Consider the following 16,555-nt stretch of genomic DNA (forward strand, 5'->3'; position numbering starts at 1 on the left):
TTCTCACACCATTCTCTGGCTGAGGGTCACAAGATAATTACTGGATGTGGGTGGAACCCAAAAGAAATTTGCCCACCCCACTTATGGTTGTGGTAAATCTTGACTGAAATAAACCTATTCAGTAACATAGACAATCAAATCTCAGAATGTTTGTGATTTGGATAAACTAGTCACCTGCTTGAGCCTCTGGAATGCCCTGTCCTGTGCTCTCAGAACAATATCTATAAACCCAGATGCTGGTGAACATCACAATTTCCCTGATCAGACATCTGCCCAAAAGAACCTAACTGGATGAAGAGATAATCTGCATTCCTATAGAACCATACAAAACCTCAAGATTTTATTTAGAGGTACAGCACAGTAACTGGCCCTTCTGGCCCAATTATCCTGCACTGCCCAATTACACCCATATGACAAATTAACCGATGACCCTTACATCTTTTGAATGTGGGAGGAAACTGGAGCGCCCATGGGGAAACTTGCACGGTCACAGGGAGAACATACAAACTTATTACAGACAGCGACAGAATTGAACCCGGATCAAGAGTGCTGGGATAGTGTTAGGCTAGGCTTTGAAGTATTGGGTAGCATAGCAAACTCCCAAGGACACAATATAACAGTAACTAAGTAATTTGTTTTAGTAATGGAAATTGAGTGATTAAACTTTTGCCATGACATCATAGAATCTGATTTACTTTCCACATAACATATCATTAACTATATAAATTATGGACTTTGGATTCTACATTTGAAATGTAGGAATGAAATGAATCAAAGGTCATCAAAGCAAAGTGCAGGAGTAACTGTAACAAGCAGGTATTCTTCCACGTCTTTACAACATATAATTTTACTGTTTTGGTAAGAATGTGTTTCATTGAACAAGCCTTGAATGTTTTTTATATAAAGGCAGTCTGCAGCCCCAATAACCTGCATATTTCTTGAAAGACTCTGAAGCAACGGCAGTTAGACAATTGTATTGTGGCTTGAGGATAGTAGGTAGTATGTAGCAACGTATAAACAGATTGCTTAGTAGACCACTTCCTTTTGAGAGGTCAGTGTACAGTAATAGCAAGCCACCTAGGAGGCCAAGCATGAAAAGGGTGGAATATTTAGAGATAACAGATTGTCAGTGTGTCAAAAAAAAAATCAAACCCACGGCTGATATGCTAATGTATACCAAACTTAATCAGAGTGTTTAGTTCAGGCCTGGAGGTGATTCAAAATATTGATAGTGGGTGTGCCAAATATATATGCAGTCATAATCTAGGGGTTTGTTTCTCCATCGTGAATGTCATTGTGACTCATGGTACCAAGATAGGATATTGAGCAACACAGTGGAAGATTTGAAGAGGCGTTGGAAAGTTTGGATGAATAGGCATTCCTCTACAATTTTGTTGCTGTGAGCAGTAAAAATATACAGGGGATTAGGTTTGGAGTTCCTGAGGAAGGAGGTGAGTGCTAGTACAAATGAAGGGATAAAGAAGATGTCCCCACTGCTGTGACAACAGTTAGTTATAACTCAGTTATTTATTATTATTTAATAATATTTAATGAATTATTAATTATTATGTTATTGTACTGAATCTGAATCAGGTTTGCTATCACTTGCATTTGTTGTGAAATTTGTTAACTTGGCAGCAGAATATAATGCAATACATGATAGAGAGAAAAAAACTGAGAATTACAGTAAATGTTTATTTGTTAAGTGGTTAAATAAGTAGTGCAAAGAAAAAGGAAACAAAAAAAGTAGTGAGGTAGTGTCCATGGGTTCCGCATCCATTCACAAATCGGATGGTGCAGGGGAAAGAAGCTGTTCCTGAATCGTTGAATGTGCTTCTTGGCTTCAGGCTTCTGTACCTCCTTCCCGATGCTAGCAGTGAGAACAAAGCATGTCCTGGGTGGCGGTCCTTAATGATGGACACCTCTTTCCTGAGGCACTGCTCCTTGAAGATGTCCTGGATACTACAGAGGCTAGTGCCCATGGTGGAGCTGACTAATTTTACAACTCATTGCAGCTTACTTTGATCCTGTGGATTAGCCCCCCACTCCCCCCGCTCCCCCATACCCGATGGTGATATAGCCATTTGGAATGCTGTCCATGGTACATCTGTAGAAATTTGCAAGCATTTTATGGTGACATACCAAATCTCCTCAAACTGCTAATGTCTTGCCTTTTTTTTATATAGCTGCATCTTCTTGTGCTCTGACTTCTCATCTTTTTTTCTAGTCCTGGTGAAGGGTCTGAGCCCAAAACATTGACTGTTTATTCATTTCCATAGATGCTGCATGACTTGCTTAGTTCCTGCAGTGTTTTGCGTGTTTTGCCTTGGATTTCTAGCATCTATAGATCTTCTCATGTCTGTGATTCTAGTACAGGTCCGCAATCCCTTATCCAAAATCCTTGGGGCCAGTTGCATTTCGGAATTCAGAATTTTTCGGATTTCAGACAGGACCCCTGCCCCCCCCCCCCGCCCCCGATACCAAAAAACACGTATGCTCAAGTCCCTTATTTAACCTGTCTCAGTGCAGTGGACTTTAAGACCCAGCGGTGCAGCAGACTTACGCACATCCTCCCGTATACTTTAAATCGTCTCTAGATTACTTATAATACCTAATACAATGTAAATGCTATGTAAGTAGTTGTTATACTGTATTGTTTAGGGAATAATGACAAGAAGAAATTTTATTTCCAACAAAAACATTCAATAGAACATAAAAATATACAGCTTCAAACTAACCAAATCAAACACATGGTAAATGACTTATTGGAATAACTGTAGAACGTCACTGTTGCTGTCACTATAAAACTTCAGTAACTTGTCTTTCTGTTTATTTAAATCATATACAGTGGTAGTTCCGACACTATTTTTTTCAGTCAGACGCCGCACAGACACACCACAGTCAAGCTTCTGCAATAACTCCACATTCTGCGTTATTGATAGAGAAGATTCCTTCTCGTTTTTTCAGTGTTACCCATAGGGGTATCTGCAGCTCTTTTTGACATTTTCACGGTGAAATTAAACACAGATTCAACAGTGAACACAAAATATCAGCGAACAGCAAATGCACATGTAACCAGTACGAGCGCTGAGCCACAACTGACATCTGGCGGCTTCTGCTAGTGCTGCCACGTCACACCTGAGTGACGTCAGCTGTTGGTGAAAAAATCTTCGGTTTTCGGAGCTTTTTGGATTTCAGAGTTTCGGATAAAGGAATGTGCACCTGTACTACACAATTGAGGGAAGCTTACCCTAAAGAATTTTAAATCTTCTCTTTGTGAGTTCAGTGAAACTCTCTCTCACTGCTCCCCATCTGTGATCTCTGCTGCCCTCCAACTCTTCGACCAGGTGCTCACCCAGACCCGCTACCACAGCCATGTATCCTTCCTGGGAACATGTCTTCACTGCCATCTTATGTCACATGGCTTCCAGATCCATTTTCAAGCTTCTCGATTCAGACCCTCTGAGGACCCCAGGTACTCACAATCCACTGCCTCACCCACTGCGTTCTATGCGCCACACTTTCCGCCATGAGATAGATGTTCCTGTTGCAGTTGCTGCCACAACTCTAGGATTCTCTCTCTGTCGCCTGCAATGAACCTTTCCAATACTTTCTCCTCCACCAGATCCACGCTTTTAATCAATTCATTGCTCTTACTGACGTTGAGTGCAAGGGTTGTTGCTGTGACACCACTCAACTAGCTGGTATGTCTCGCTCCTGTATGGCCTCTCGTCACCATCTGAGATTCTGCCAACAATGGTTGTATCGTCTGCAAATTTATAGATGGCATTTGAACAATGTGGACTTGGTAACACTATGCAATGAACAAGTGTGTATCTGATCAGAGCACCGGTGCATATACTTTGCTGAACAATGTTGTATGTTCTATGCACCTCTGTATGGCCCCTTGTGCAGGTTTGATCATCTTCACAAAGCAACATCTCTGAAGGAACAGGAGCCGGCATTTGAAATCCAGATCGGATCACTCTGTGATCCCAGACTTTGGTCGGTAACATTTGAGCAGACCAGTGATTCTCCTGGCCTGAGGCCTATACAGTGGGGGAGGGAGTCACATAGGCCGGTGACCCCCTAGGTCACTGGAGTTGGAGGGGTGTGTGAGTCTAGAAGTTGTGGCCCGAAGGTCAAATCCATGATTGGCAAGTCCTGTGGTCGATACCCAGTGATCACCAAAGGTCAAAGTCTGGAGATAGAAGCCCAATGTTCAAAGACTGAAGTTGGTGAATCCAGAGGTAAGGTCCCAGAGGGCGAAGCCTTGGGTCAGCTTGTCCGTAGGTCGGAGGCCGTTGTCTGCTAGTCTGAGCTAGGGACTGGTGGTTGCAGGCCCGATGTCAGAGTCTGGAGGCAGCCTGTGCTGGGATTGGAGATTTGTCTGTAGTGTGTGAATGGGTGGCTGGGTGGGAAGGGTTTTTGTCGCTGTTGGTGGTGTTTTGCTGAACATTGTGGGGACCAGAATATGTGGTGGCACTTGTGGCCTGCTACCCCAGAACATCCTTGGGTGTGTTGGTTGTTAATGCTGATGATACATTTCACTGTATGTTGCAATGTATATGTGACAAATCTGAATTTGAATCTGTCAGTTCGATTACTGGGTTCCAGTCGTGCCCCCTCAACCTTTTCAGTAAAGTCTTCTCTCCTTTCCATCCGAAATTGGCAAGCGTAAGACGCTATTACCGACAAAGTTCATCTCTGTCCTATTCACACCATTTCTTTCTGTCACATCTACTTTTTTCAATTGCAATGATATAACCATGGTAGAAGGGTGGAGATACATCTCTACCAAAGGAGGTGTAGGGCAGTCCTCCCCTCTGCTAGCCTACAGGAGGTCGCACTTTGGCAAGGTGTGGCACCTGCTTAGCCCCCTGATTAGGGTCATGTGAAGCCATGGGAGCAGTTGGTGGATGGTCGTATGGGCAGCGGGTGCATATCACAAGTCCTGGTTCAACAGGCAGACAACCTCTGAAGAGTATTGATAATGTCTGGAGTCACCCGTATTGTAAGGGCACTGCCCAGAAGAAGGCAATGACAAACCACTTCAGTAGAAAAATTTGCCGAGAACAATCACGATCATGGAAAGACCATGATCACCTATGTCATATGATGCAGCACATAACGAACGAATAAACATGATCGTGTCAAAGACTTTACTATCTTTATTAAATAACCTCAGAATAACTGCTGTATAGTACTTCATCAGCCCTGTCCCTGTACATTCAGTGTTGTTACTTAATGAAAGAGAAAAGGGAGACATAACATTTGTATGGTGCTTTTTATATCTGTGAGGTTTCCAAAAATTATATCAATCTGATTATGTTATTATGAAAGTACAAGGAATGAAATACTGAGGTGGTGGTAGACACGGATACATTAGAGGCTTTTAAGAGACTTAGGCACTTAAATTGGAGGACTATATGGGAGGGAAGGGTTAAATTGAACTTGGAGTAGATTTAAAAGTTTGGCACAACATTGTGAGCCGCAGGGCCTGTAGTGTGTTGCACTGTTCTATGTTATATGCGTTTCGGAAGCATATTCACTGTCATAGAGTAAACATTTGGAGCAAAACAAATTCCAATAAACCTTGGTGTGGTAACAATCAGAAAATCTTTTGAGGAATAAACATTCATTAGGATGCCAGTAAAGTTTCACACTCTGTTCCTCTGGTATTGCCTTGGGATCTTTGACATCCAACGGAGAAGGAAGCTGAAGTCCTGGTTAATATCTCATTTCAGAGATTCCATCAGTACTACTGGATTTAGGGCTTTCAAGTCTCTGAAGTTGAAATGACTCAGGCAGGAGTATTAACTTCTGAGCCAAAGCCAATGCATATGTGATGTTTAAAAGCCCACATGAGTGGTGGAATTGAATTATGTCTGCATGAAAGAAAGAGTGAAGCTTAGTTGGCAGAGATGTGTCATTGGTAGAATTAGTTTAAGGTGGTTAGCACAGAAGAATTGTGTTGGCATAGCATTGAAGCTTATTAACTTGAGTACAACATTGAGTTTAATGAATTTGTATCAATACAGCACTCACAGCGGAAATGATTGAGGTGTTTTTCCCCCATTTCCTTTGTAAAGGCAGTGAGAATTGAAAGTCTAGCCAAAAGCTGAGTAAGTTATTAGGTCAAAATACGCCAGAAAAAATAATGCCAGAAGGAGTGTGATAGATCATTGTTGACTGGCCTCGATGAATTCAGCTGCAAAAAAGCTCAAGCTTGACAGTATCCAGGACAATACAGTCCATGTTATTCGCATCTCATCACACCCTAACCATTTACTTTCTCCAACTCCAGGTTATTGTGGCTGCAGTGTGTTCCATCTATAGAGTTCCCCAAAGACTTCTTCAGCAGCACCTTCCAAGCATGTGACCAATGTCTTATATGTTGTCTGAACTTCGATATACATCATTGGGTCTAAATACTAGAACGCTTTATCTTAAGGCAGTATGAGAGTACCTGCACAATGTGATTACAACTGATCAGCAACATCTTCTCATCGAATATTCAGAAATGCATGTTAAATGTTGAAATGCTAGCAACATCAATGTGCCAGGAACGTTGAAAAAGCAACAGAATGAATTGCTTTTATGATGTCACCGGTTTAATTCCTAGTTACCTGCATCTGAGTGATTGCATAAAGCCAGGCACCTGGCCAGATCCATATCTTTGGTCCCATCAGGTAGTAAGATATAAGTCAGGTTTTAAAGATTCTGGGGTACTTGAAAATATAAAGTTTTATTCAAAGTGAGTTTCCAGATGGGATGTTCTTCTAGCTGTTTATTTCTCCATGATCGGAGGTCAGGTGAATATCAAAGGGCTCCAAGTATTAAAAAATTACATTTTTTAATACATTTCTGCAAAATTGAACCACTGGAGGCGATGCCATATGGATTCTTGACTGGTTCTTCACTGTTTTCTAGGGACGGTAAGGATAGGTTTGATCTGATTTTCTCTGTATATGATGGTGTGTATCATCATTACAACTCACTGAAGGCATAGAGATTACAATTTTTGCATTTATCAAGAGAAATTTTAGTATCATAAAATGGAACTTCTCTGCAGTATTCAGTCACCTTTACTACATCTGACACACAATGAGAGCCCTTGGATGCCCCAAACCTGTATACATGCTATGCAATACCATATAATAGTCTTGGTGCAACTTACTATCCAGTGACCACCATGGTTAATGATTAGCTGTACTATCAGCAGCCAGCCCATAGCATTGAGCAGCACACATCAAAGCTTGGGCTGAAGAGTTTTCTTGTTTTGGTGCTTTTAGACCATTAGGCCATTCTGCCCATCGAATCTACTCCACCATTCGATCACAGCTCCCCGATTTGTGTATTGCACAGTGGCATGCTTTGCTCCAGATGTCAGTGGAATTTGTGAGAATCGTTTTGCTGAGTCTCTTGCTACTTGTTAATGGAACATTTCCTTTCCAGTGCCAATTATGTTCACATTCTGTGAGTAACTGGAAAGGAAGCTGATGAGGGTGGAATGATTTGGTGGTGAGGGCTGCAAGAGAAATTGAGTTATAAGAAGACAGTGTGTGAGTGATTCCAGATCTGTCATAGGAACCTTGCTAAGACAGGGGACGTGAAGGACAAAAAGTGATGGGGCACTGATTTTGCCAACGTAATATAGAGTCTCCAAGAGTGTATCATTATTTTTAGTGGAGTCACTGAATAGACAGCTTAACAGCTGTATGACATTGCAGTTGTTACCAGATACAGTGAATTCTGGTTAATTGGGCCAACAGTTAATTGAGGCAGCTGCTTATTTGGGAACAAAAACGAGTCAAGAATATGTACAGAATTCCCTTTGTTTGGGACACTATACTACTTTATTGGGGCAGGAAGCTGTTACCAGTTAAAAACTGGCGTTAGTCGTCTGCAGTTGTATGTCCATTAGGCACTACACTGTGCTTCGAGCAAACAGTTTTTAAACGGCGTCAGTTGCATGTGTTTAAAAAGCAGCAATTTTTGTCACAGATAGAGAAGCAGCAAGACAATTCAGAACTGTTTTGCTCACTTGCAGCTTCAACCATTCAGGCTTGGAGATGCCAGAAACGGCCAAGAGTGAATATGAAACGATTTCACTACTTCGGCAAGTTAGGAACGATGAAGAATCTGAAGGTTTGACTATCATCTTCAATGTTACAATGCAATCGTTGATACCATTGTATGATGGCAGTCCATTATCTACACTAGGTGTCTGCATTGACTTTGTTCATTTACAATCAAAAGAATGTGACGCGGATGAAATCCTCTGTCAATAAGTATTGGAGTTAATACACAGGTTTATAGTAGTATTGATAGCATTCTGATTTGTTCTGTATTTCGTTGAAATACATAATTTGTTACTCAGTTTGTCTTTTTTATGCCTTTTTAACTATCTCTATGAAACTTCGGCTAATTAGTGCAGCTGCTTAATCGGGCCTAAATGTACAGGTCCTGATGTTTTCCTAATCCACTGTAATTTAATACCTAGTTATTTATAGACAAGGCAAACTGGTCTAAAAAGGTAAAAGACCATTGGATCCAAAAGAGCCTTGCAAATTGGATCAAAAATTGGTTCTGTGGCAGCAAACAAAGGGTTAATGGCTCACTGACATTTTAGTGGCTGGTTTCGTATTCGCAGTGGAATTCCAAAGGTCTCAAGACTCTGTTCCTATAATTTAGAGATGTCTGCACGTAATTCATACATTGGCAAGGAGGAAAGCTTTAGATTGCAGGGAAATGCAGAAAGTGCAATTGGGATTGAATTGAGAGGAGTTTGTATGAATGCATTTGAGAGTATGTAGTGAGGCAAAGTGACTTAAGCAGAGAAAGGATGCTGAGAGGTGTGAAGGAACAGAAGTATTTATCAAGGGTTATTGAAGGTAGGATGGTATGTTCGAAATGACTGACAGGACGCTCCCTTTCTCCCTTTTATTGACTGAGATGTGGAGTATAACGTTCTGGCGGCTATGTGGGAGATACATACAATGCTTGAGTACTGACTGCATGCAGTCCTACATACAGTATGGGATGCCATGTTGCAGGTATGATTACAAGTCAAAATCTGGGGGGAAAAAAACAGAAACATGAAGATGCTGAACATGAGAGCTGGTCAGGCACCCATTCAGAGAGTTAAAAGTAAACTAATATTTTGGGTCAAGTACCTTTCATTAGGCATAGAAAAAGCTTGCTATCAGATATAAACTTTTCCTGGTTAATCAATCTTATATATTAATTCTGTTTCTATTTCCACAGATGCTTCTTCCGCTGAGTATGTCCGTCACATTCTGTTGTTCTTGCAGGAAAGTTGAGATTGCACTGGAGAGAATTGAAAGGAAACTGGGTAGGATGTTGCCAGGACTCTGGCTGTATGTGAGAAGCTAACTAGGCTGGTTATTTTTTCTTTGAAATGTAGGAGACCGAGGGAAGATTTAATTGAGATGAAATCAGATTATCAAATAGACAGAGTAAATAGGAAGGATTTGTTTTCCTACCAGAGTATTCAAAAATCAAATTTAAATTGTTAGAAGGATTAGAAGGCACACGAGGGAAAAATAAGATCAGTGAGTGGTCCGGTTTAAGATGGCGTTATTGAACGTGGGCAACTGCTTACTGGTGGTTCTCAGAGCAGGAAATTCAACTAAATACTCTGTTAATAACAGCTTGAATTTGGAAAATTGTGGTAAACAATCACTGCAAACAAGGAAGAGGCAAGCAAAGATGAGGCTGATTCAAAGGTTGTGCCGTGTGTGTGTGTGTGTGTGTGTGTGTGAGACCAAGCCAGAACGCGGTCGAGGTGTGTTCCAGGAGAAGGTGGAGTCAGAGTCAGATTTGGAATCGGAGACGTAGTTGGAGCGAGCGGAGTGGGGAAAAGCTGAAACGGAGCTGTTTCGGGGCCCATCCACCTAAACTGGGAGCAAAGTTTGATCTATCTAAGCACTACGCCGATTTGAAAAGATTGAGTTCAGGATGGACAACACCTAGGACATATCGCTGCAGCGAGGCCCGGGCTCAAGTTTGGGGGAATGATGCGATGCTTGGACAATTTAAATGCTAGGCCAGATGGACTGAAAAGGCAAGGTGTCGGAACGGGAGGTGAGGGTAGAGCTGGTTCTGCTCATGACGTTTTTCTCCACATTTCTCGGTGGTGAGCCTGTGTTATTTCTTGGCTGCACTGGGCTTAGTGTCTGCAAGCTTCGTGGCGATTTGCCTCTGTGTGGCGGGCTGACGCTGAGACTTTGGGCCTACTCAGGCTGGACTCGGCTTTGGGTTTTTGCACTCAGTTTTGTTTTGTGTGCTGATGTTTGCTTTATTGTTTGCATGTTTGATTTGTTTTTTTTTCCTCTGTGCATTGAGCGTTGGTCTTTTTTTTTAAATTGGCTTCTTTCGGGTTTGTTGTTTCGTGTCTGCCTGTAAGCAGACGAATCTCAAGGTTGTATAATTTATACATTGATAATAAAATATACTTTGAACTTTGAACTTTAAACTTTGGAGCCTCAACAAGTGAAAAGCTGAAACCTCCCATCATTCAATTTGGATGTGCGTACGAAGAGCTGTGACGTGGGGCTGTGGATCAAATGCTAGGACATGGAAATAGACTGCATTGTTTATTTTCAGTTGACATTAATGGAGAGTGAGAGCCTTTCAGTCCTGGAGACGGGGGTCTTGGAGAATCGATGCAGAAGATCTTAACATTGGAACAGTGAGTTGCTGGTCTCTGCTCTCATTGCAGCAGTGACCTCTCTCTCTTCCCTCGAAGGAGCGAAAGAGCCTGCCTGTGATACCAAAGCCCTGGGTTAGGGACTATAGTTTTGATGGACTCTGGATCAAGGTCTCTTTGGGACGGGGGGGGCTTCTGATGTTGCTTGTGGGGTGGAGTCAGCGCTTGTGCTGGCGTGAGTGAGGCAGTGTCAGTGCTTTTGCTAATGCTTGTACGGGGAAGGGGCCTTCAATGTTTTCATTATGAGGTTTCTTGTTTCATGGATGTCTGTGAAGAGTATGAATTTCAGGTTGTATACTGTATACATTCTCTTATTAAATGAACCTTTGAAATGATAGGTTGAATGACCACCCTCTGTGGTGCAGGTGTTCTATATTTCTGCTCTTTGAAATTCTTGGGGTTTCAACTGAGGGGCATCGGCTGATAATGGAGAATTCCAAGCACTGATATCAGCTGGCACTAGTTAATAAACCTAGCCAACAAAACTGTGAAACTGCCACAAAAGTCATCTGGTTCAGGGAAGGAAATATGCTGTTCTCATCCAGGTGAGATCAGACTTGGGATCTTGTTAATTTATAACCATTTGGACAGTGAACCATAAAGCCAGTTCATTAGTAGCCAGCCATTGAGGGATGGCCAATAAATGCAGTCACTGTAACACTCATTCCTTGAATAAATAATGTTCAGTTTGGATCCCTCATAAGCTTTGCCAAAACACTACCTAAATTATATATCAATCTTTATTGTCTAAGGTGCTTCCAAGTGTCTTGCATCCAATAAACTACTTTGAATTGTGATTACTGTTGGAGGAAATGCAGCAAGATCCCGTAAACAGCAACATAATACTGCCCAAGGAACTTGTAGTTGACTGAAATAATGTTCGTCTTTCCTGCTGGAGTCAACTTAATGCCAACATAATTTTGGTTTTGGGTTGTGCTTTCATATCCAGAACAAAGGTGAAATTAATTTCAGCTTATTATTCTGCAGCAAATTCCAACATAAATAAACTACTTTAAACTGGCACCGATATAAAGCCAGTGTCCCTTCTCCCCTTCTTCTCTCTGTGTCTTCATGGTGACTTTCCTACCTACTAACATCTTTCCAAGAAATACCATTAACTAGCTGCTCCTTTGCCACTTGAGCATCTCAGTTCAATTCAAGTTTAATTGTCATTCAGTCATACATTAAGACCCATGAATACAGCCAAATGAGACGGCTTTACTTCGGGGTCAAGGTGTAAAACACAGAACCAACAGTCACACTGAGCACATAGCACATACAAGATAGCAAAGCAAGCACATGCAAGATATCAGTAAAATACAGCCATGCAAAAAAAGTAGTCTAGATCTTTAGTCTAAGAATGCCGCAGAAATCTGCAGTCAACCACAATACAGCTTAACATCTGCCGAGCAAGTACTGGAGGCAGCATTGACTCTTGTTTGGACACCACGCCAGACCGCCCCCGGTGGAGAACACCGGCTCCGATGCCTCTCTTCTGGCGACTGCATAAAGGCGACACCCCGGCGTGAGGCCCTTAATCCATGAATGCTACAGAAATCTGCATTCGACCACAATACAGCTTGTCATCTGCCCAATGATTACTGTGAGGGGCAGCACTGACTCCAGCCTGGATGCCCAGTGAACCATGTGCCCTGATATAATCTTGCATGTCCTGAATAAGAGATTTTTGAACTTGAATAAGAGAAATTATTCAGCCATTTTGCTTTGAGAGGGTAGAATTGAAGTGTGTGTGTGTTTAATCTAATGCAAGCGTTGGGTTGTTTCTCCCAAGAGGAGAGGTCCAAAAAACATGGAGCCAGTTTATTGGAAGTTGATAAGAAAATTATGTTTGAAGAAGTCTGAAACAATAGCTTGAAGGAAGAATTTATGTATGTATATGTGTTTGTATTTCACAATGGTCAGGATTGCATACTGACCAGGGAATACCTGGCAGCATTGGTGAGGTTTTCAGCCCTGCTTCATTTTCTATTGGATGTGACTGGGGAGGGTTCCTGAAGATACTTGTGCCTATGCCTTGCAGCTAAGTTGAGTTCAGCAGTGCAGTAACTTACTCAGACGTTGTCAGTAAACAGGTTGTTTTTATATTTTTGCTACTACTTTTTCTCTGTGTACCTATTTTTTTATCTACTTACCCAGGAAACACCTATCTGTTCTACTGATCTATCTTGTTTGGATTGATTTTACTGATCATGATTATTATCACTAATTTATATGACCTTGAATTTTTTCAGTCAAACCGTTGTATGTATATACTGTATGGGTCGATCTGCTCTTAAGCTAAGGATTAATGGAAGAGTTGGAACTGTGACGGGTTTTGAAAGTGTTTATAGAAGGAGCTGTTTCCACTCATATTAGAGATTTGTGGGTTGTACGGTTTGTAACCAGAAGCGACAGATTTAAATTAGATGCAAGAAAACAGCTAGGAAGAAAGATGTGCAATGGAAGCAAATTCAAAAAGATTTTCAAAAGAGAATTTTTTGCGGGATATATTGGATATGAGAAATTTTTGTTACTTTAAGACTGCTACTCATTTGGAAGTTATTTCATGCTGCTGACTGGGTTGCAATCATGTTTATAAGAAGTTCCAGAGGCTGCCTGTGAAGAGCCTTCAAGTGCGCACACGTACTTTTGTTTAAGCTCCTTAAGTCTTGTGTACATCCTGCAGAGGGTTTTGGTGGAGGCAAAGAACACTGAGCCAACAAATTTCAGAGAGGGACTCAAGGATGGTGAAAGGTCATGGAACCAATTGCATCGATCTTCATGGATACAATTAATGGGCCAGTTGTGTTCAAGAAAAGTTGACGGATCTTTTTGATGTTATCAGAGTCAAGGAATCTGGGATTTGTACAAGAAAGTGGCACTGTGGTAAAGCAAATCTCAGCCATGATTCTACTGAAGGGTGGAGCGAGCACAAGGATTGAATGTTGTACCTGGGTTGTTATGTTTTGGGTTGTTATGTTCCTACTGAAATGTTGAGTTTGTCAATGGAGCACTGTCTGTTCCTGATTAGGCTTTACCAAAACACTTTCTGCTCAAGAAAAAACGTCCAGTTTTGTATAAGCTTGTAAGCACAGTAATTTAAATTTTTTAGCTTGTGGAAGGGAACTTCCTTTTTCAAAAACAAAGTCTTTATATAACATCTGTCTTTTATGACCTCAACACTTCTGTGTTCCTCTGACAGAGGAATGCTCATCCCTTGGTTTGATCATTGCACCATAGAGTCATCCCTTTAGTTCAGGGGTTTCCAATCTTTTTTATGTCATGGAACTCTACCATTAACCAAGAGAACCTCTGCTTAGCTATCTAATCTCAGGATGTCCATCACTGACTTGCTCTGCCTCTCTTTCCTGTGCTTAATTGACCTCTGGCCAAGACTTCGCTGATGTATCTCAGCATTAAAGTGTTGCTTAATATTGCTTAAATGAAATGTTTCGAGTATTTTTCTACGTTGAAAATCCAGTGCCTTCCCAGGCTACAGCAGAGTTCTGTTCCTGTAATCTGTTCATAACCTGAACAGTTCACCAGAAACACAGTCATGAATTGAGTTCCCACATGGCAGAAGGGGACTGATGCCCTGCCAGAGAAAGCAAGGAAAGACTTCCAGTCTTCCAAACACTTGTTCATGTGTATGTGTCACTCTCATCATTATCAGACTTTTCATCAACAACAAACTGATTAGTGCTCTTTTTGAAATTGCAACTTGACTTTTTACCTTTTATCTTGCCTGTGCAGACCACTTAGTTTTGTCTACCCGATATGCTGTTTGTATCTGTCCTACTTTGTTGCAATTTTTTTTGCAAGTTACGCCTTTAAGCGTGCCTCGGTCTGGTGTATGTGAGTTCCTGCCACAACGATAACACAATTTGTTTGGCCAGTCCAGTTTCTGTTTAGACATTGCAACTTTGTTCATGCTCACTTTCGTTGCTGACTGCATCTCAATTATGTCTGTTTCCATTGATACAGCTATTTCAACTGTTCTTTTATATCTAAGTTGAGCTACAGTTTATCAGCCATTTTAGAATATTTTCTTGTAAGAATCCACAAACTAAGTGATCTTTCAATGCATCATTAAGCCCATCACTGAAATGACAGTGCTCAGACAATTTCTTAAATTCAGCAAATAAGCTGCAGAGGACTCCCCTGCCTTTTGATTCTGCTTATGAAACCTAAAGGGTTCTGCAATCAACAGTGGTTTCGGTTCTAAACGTTCCTGCATTACTTCCTTGATATCTGCAAAGCTCGTTTCGGCTGGTTTGGTTGGAACAGGTAAACTTCTAAGCAAACTGCATGCCTTTAAATCCAATGCACTCAGCAAAATTGGCACTGCTTCTTATCAGCAATGTTCATTTAAATGTTATTCATTTAACATAGAACATAGAAATTTACAGCACTTTACAGGCCCTTCAGCCCACTATGTTGTGCCAACCATGTAACCTACTCCAGAAACTGCCTAGAATTTCCCTAGCACATAGCCCTCTATTTTTCTAAGCTCCATGTACCTATCTGAGAGGCTCCTTAAAGACCCTATTGTATCCGCTTCCACCACCGCTGGCAGTGCATTCCACACACTCACCGCTCTCTGTGTGAAAAACTTACCCCTGACATCCCCTCAGTACTTATTTCCAAGCACTTTAAAACTATGCCCTGTCATGTTACCCATTTCAGCCCTGGGGAAAAGCCCCTGGCTATCCACACAGTCAGTGCTCCTCATCACCTTATACACATCTATCAGGTCACCTCTCATCCTCCGTCACTCCAAGGAGAAAAGACCAAGTACGCTCAACCTATGCTCATAAGGTACGCTCTCCAATCCAGGCAACATCCATGTAAATCTCCTCTGCACTCTCTCTATAGTATCCACATCCTTCCTGTAGCGAGGTGACCACTACAGTTCCTGTACTGGGGACTGACCAAGGAGGCTTTTAAAAAAAATACTGCTTAATTCACTCCATATGCTATATCCATTTATCCGACGTGTAATCAAATCACCTGTCTTTCCGGTTCAGCCAGACATATCTGCTCTTTTTAAAAAAATTATCACCCAATACTCACCGTTGATGAATACGTGAATTCTTCCATTTTCTGCCTTTTTAAAAAAAACACGATTGACTGTCCTTTGGGGAGGAAAATGTGTTGCTCAGAAGGAAAAAAATTGTCCCCTATATGCCCATGACTGCTGCCATGCACAGCTCCAATCTGCTGATCAAATTTGCAGATGACATGACATTGATAGGCCTGATTTCCAACAATGATGAGACAGCCTACAGAGGAGAAATCAATGCCCTGACACAGTGGTGCCAAGAAAACAACCTCTCCCTCAGTGGTGAAAAAACGAAGGAGTTGATCACGGATTACAGGAGGAACAGAGGCAAGCTGGCCCCTATTGAGATCAATGGAACTGTAGTTGAGATGGTGACTAGTTTCAAGTTCCTCGCTATACACATCACCGAGGATCTTACCTGGACTGTACATACTAGCTGTGTGGTGAAGAAAGCACAACAGTACCTCTTTCACCTCAGACGGCTGAAGAAGTTCGGGTGAGTCCCCAAATCCCCAGGTCTTTCTACAGGGGCACCATCGAGGGCATCTTGACTGGCTGTGTCACCGCCTGGTACAGGAACTGTACTTCCCTCAATCGCAGGGCACTGCAGAAAGTGGTGCGGACAGCCCAGCGCATCTGTGGATGTGAACCTTCCTCTATTCAGGACATTTACAGCATCAGGTATGTAAAAAGGGCCCGGAGGATTATGAGGGACTCCAGCTACCCCAACCACAAACTGTTCCAGCTCCTACTACAAG

The 16,555-nt window shown here is 41.8% G+C and overlaps 1 protein-coding gene across 3 annotated transcripts in view; it reads left to right on the top strand.

Annotated features, from left to right (window-relative positions):
- LOC140188364 (spindlin-1-like) overlaps nt 1–16,555 on the top strand; it is a 127,389-nt gene that overhangs the window by 16,463 nt on the left and 94,371 nt on the right. Inside the window, exon 1 of one of the 3 annotated variants that reach the window (XM_072244565.1) lies at nt 1,388–1,451. The exons of 1 other annotated variant lie outside the window; for it this stretch is intronic. The gene's annotated coding sequence lies outside the window, so the exon portion shown is untranslated. Of the gene's footprint in view, nt 1–1,387; nt 1,452–9,284; nt 9,359–16,555 lie in introns of those variants that run through there. One more of the 3 variants, XM_072244566.1, reaches the window with a different exon arrangement.

The sequence above is a fragment of the Mobula birostris genome, chromosome 26, assembly GCF_030028105.1.
Source record: "Mobula birostris isolate sMobBir1 chromosome 26, sMobBir1.hap1, whole genome shotgun sequence".
In the NCBI taxonomy this organism is placed as follows: Eukaryota; Metazoa; Chordata; class Chondrichthyes; order Myliobatiformes; family Myliobatidae; genus Mobula; species Mobula birostris.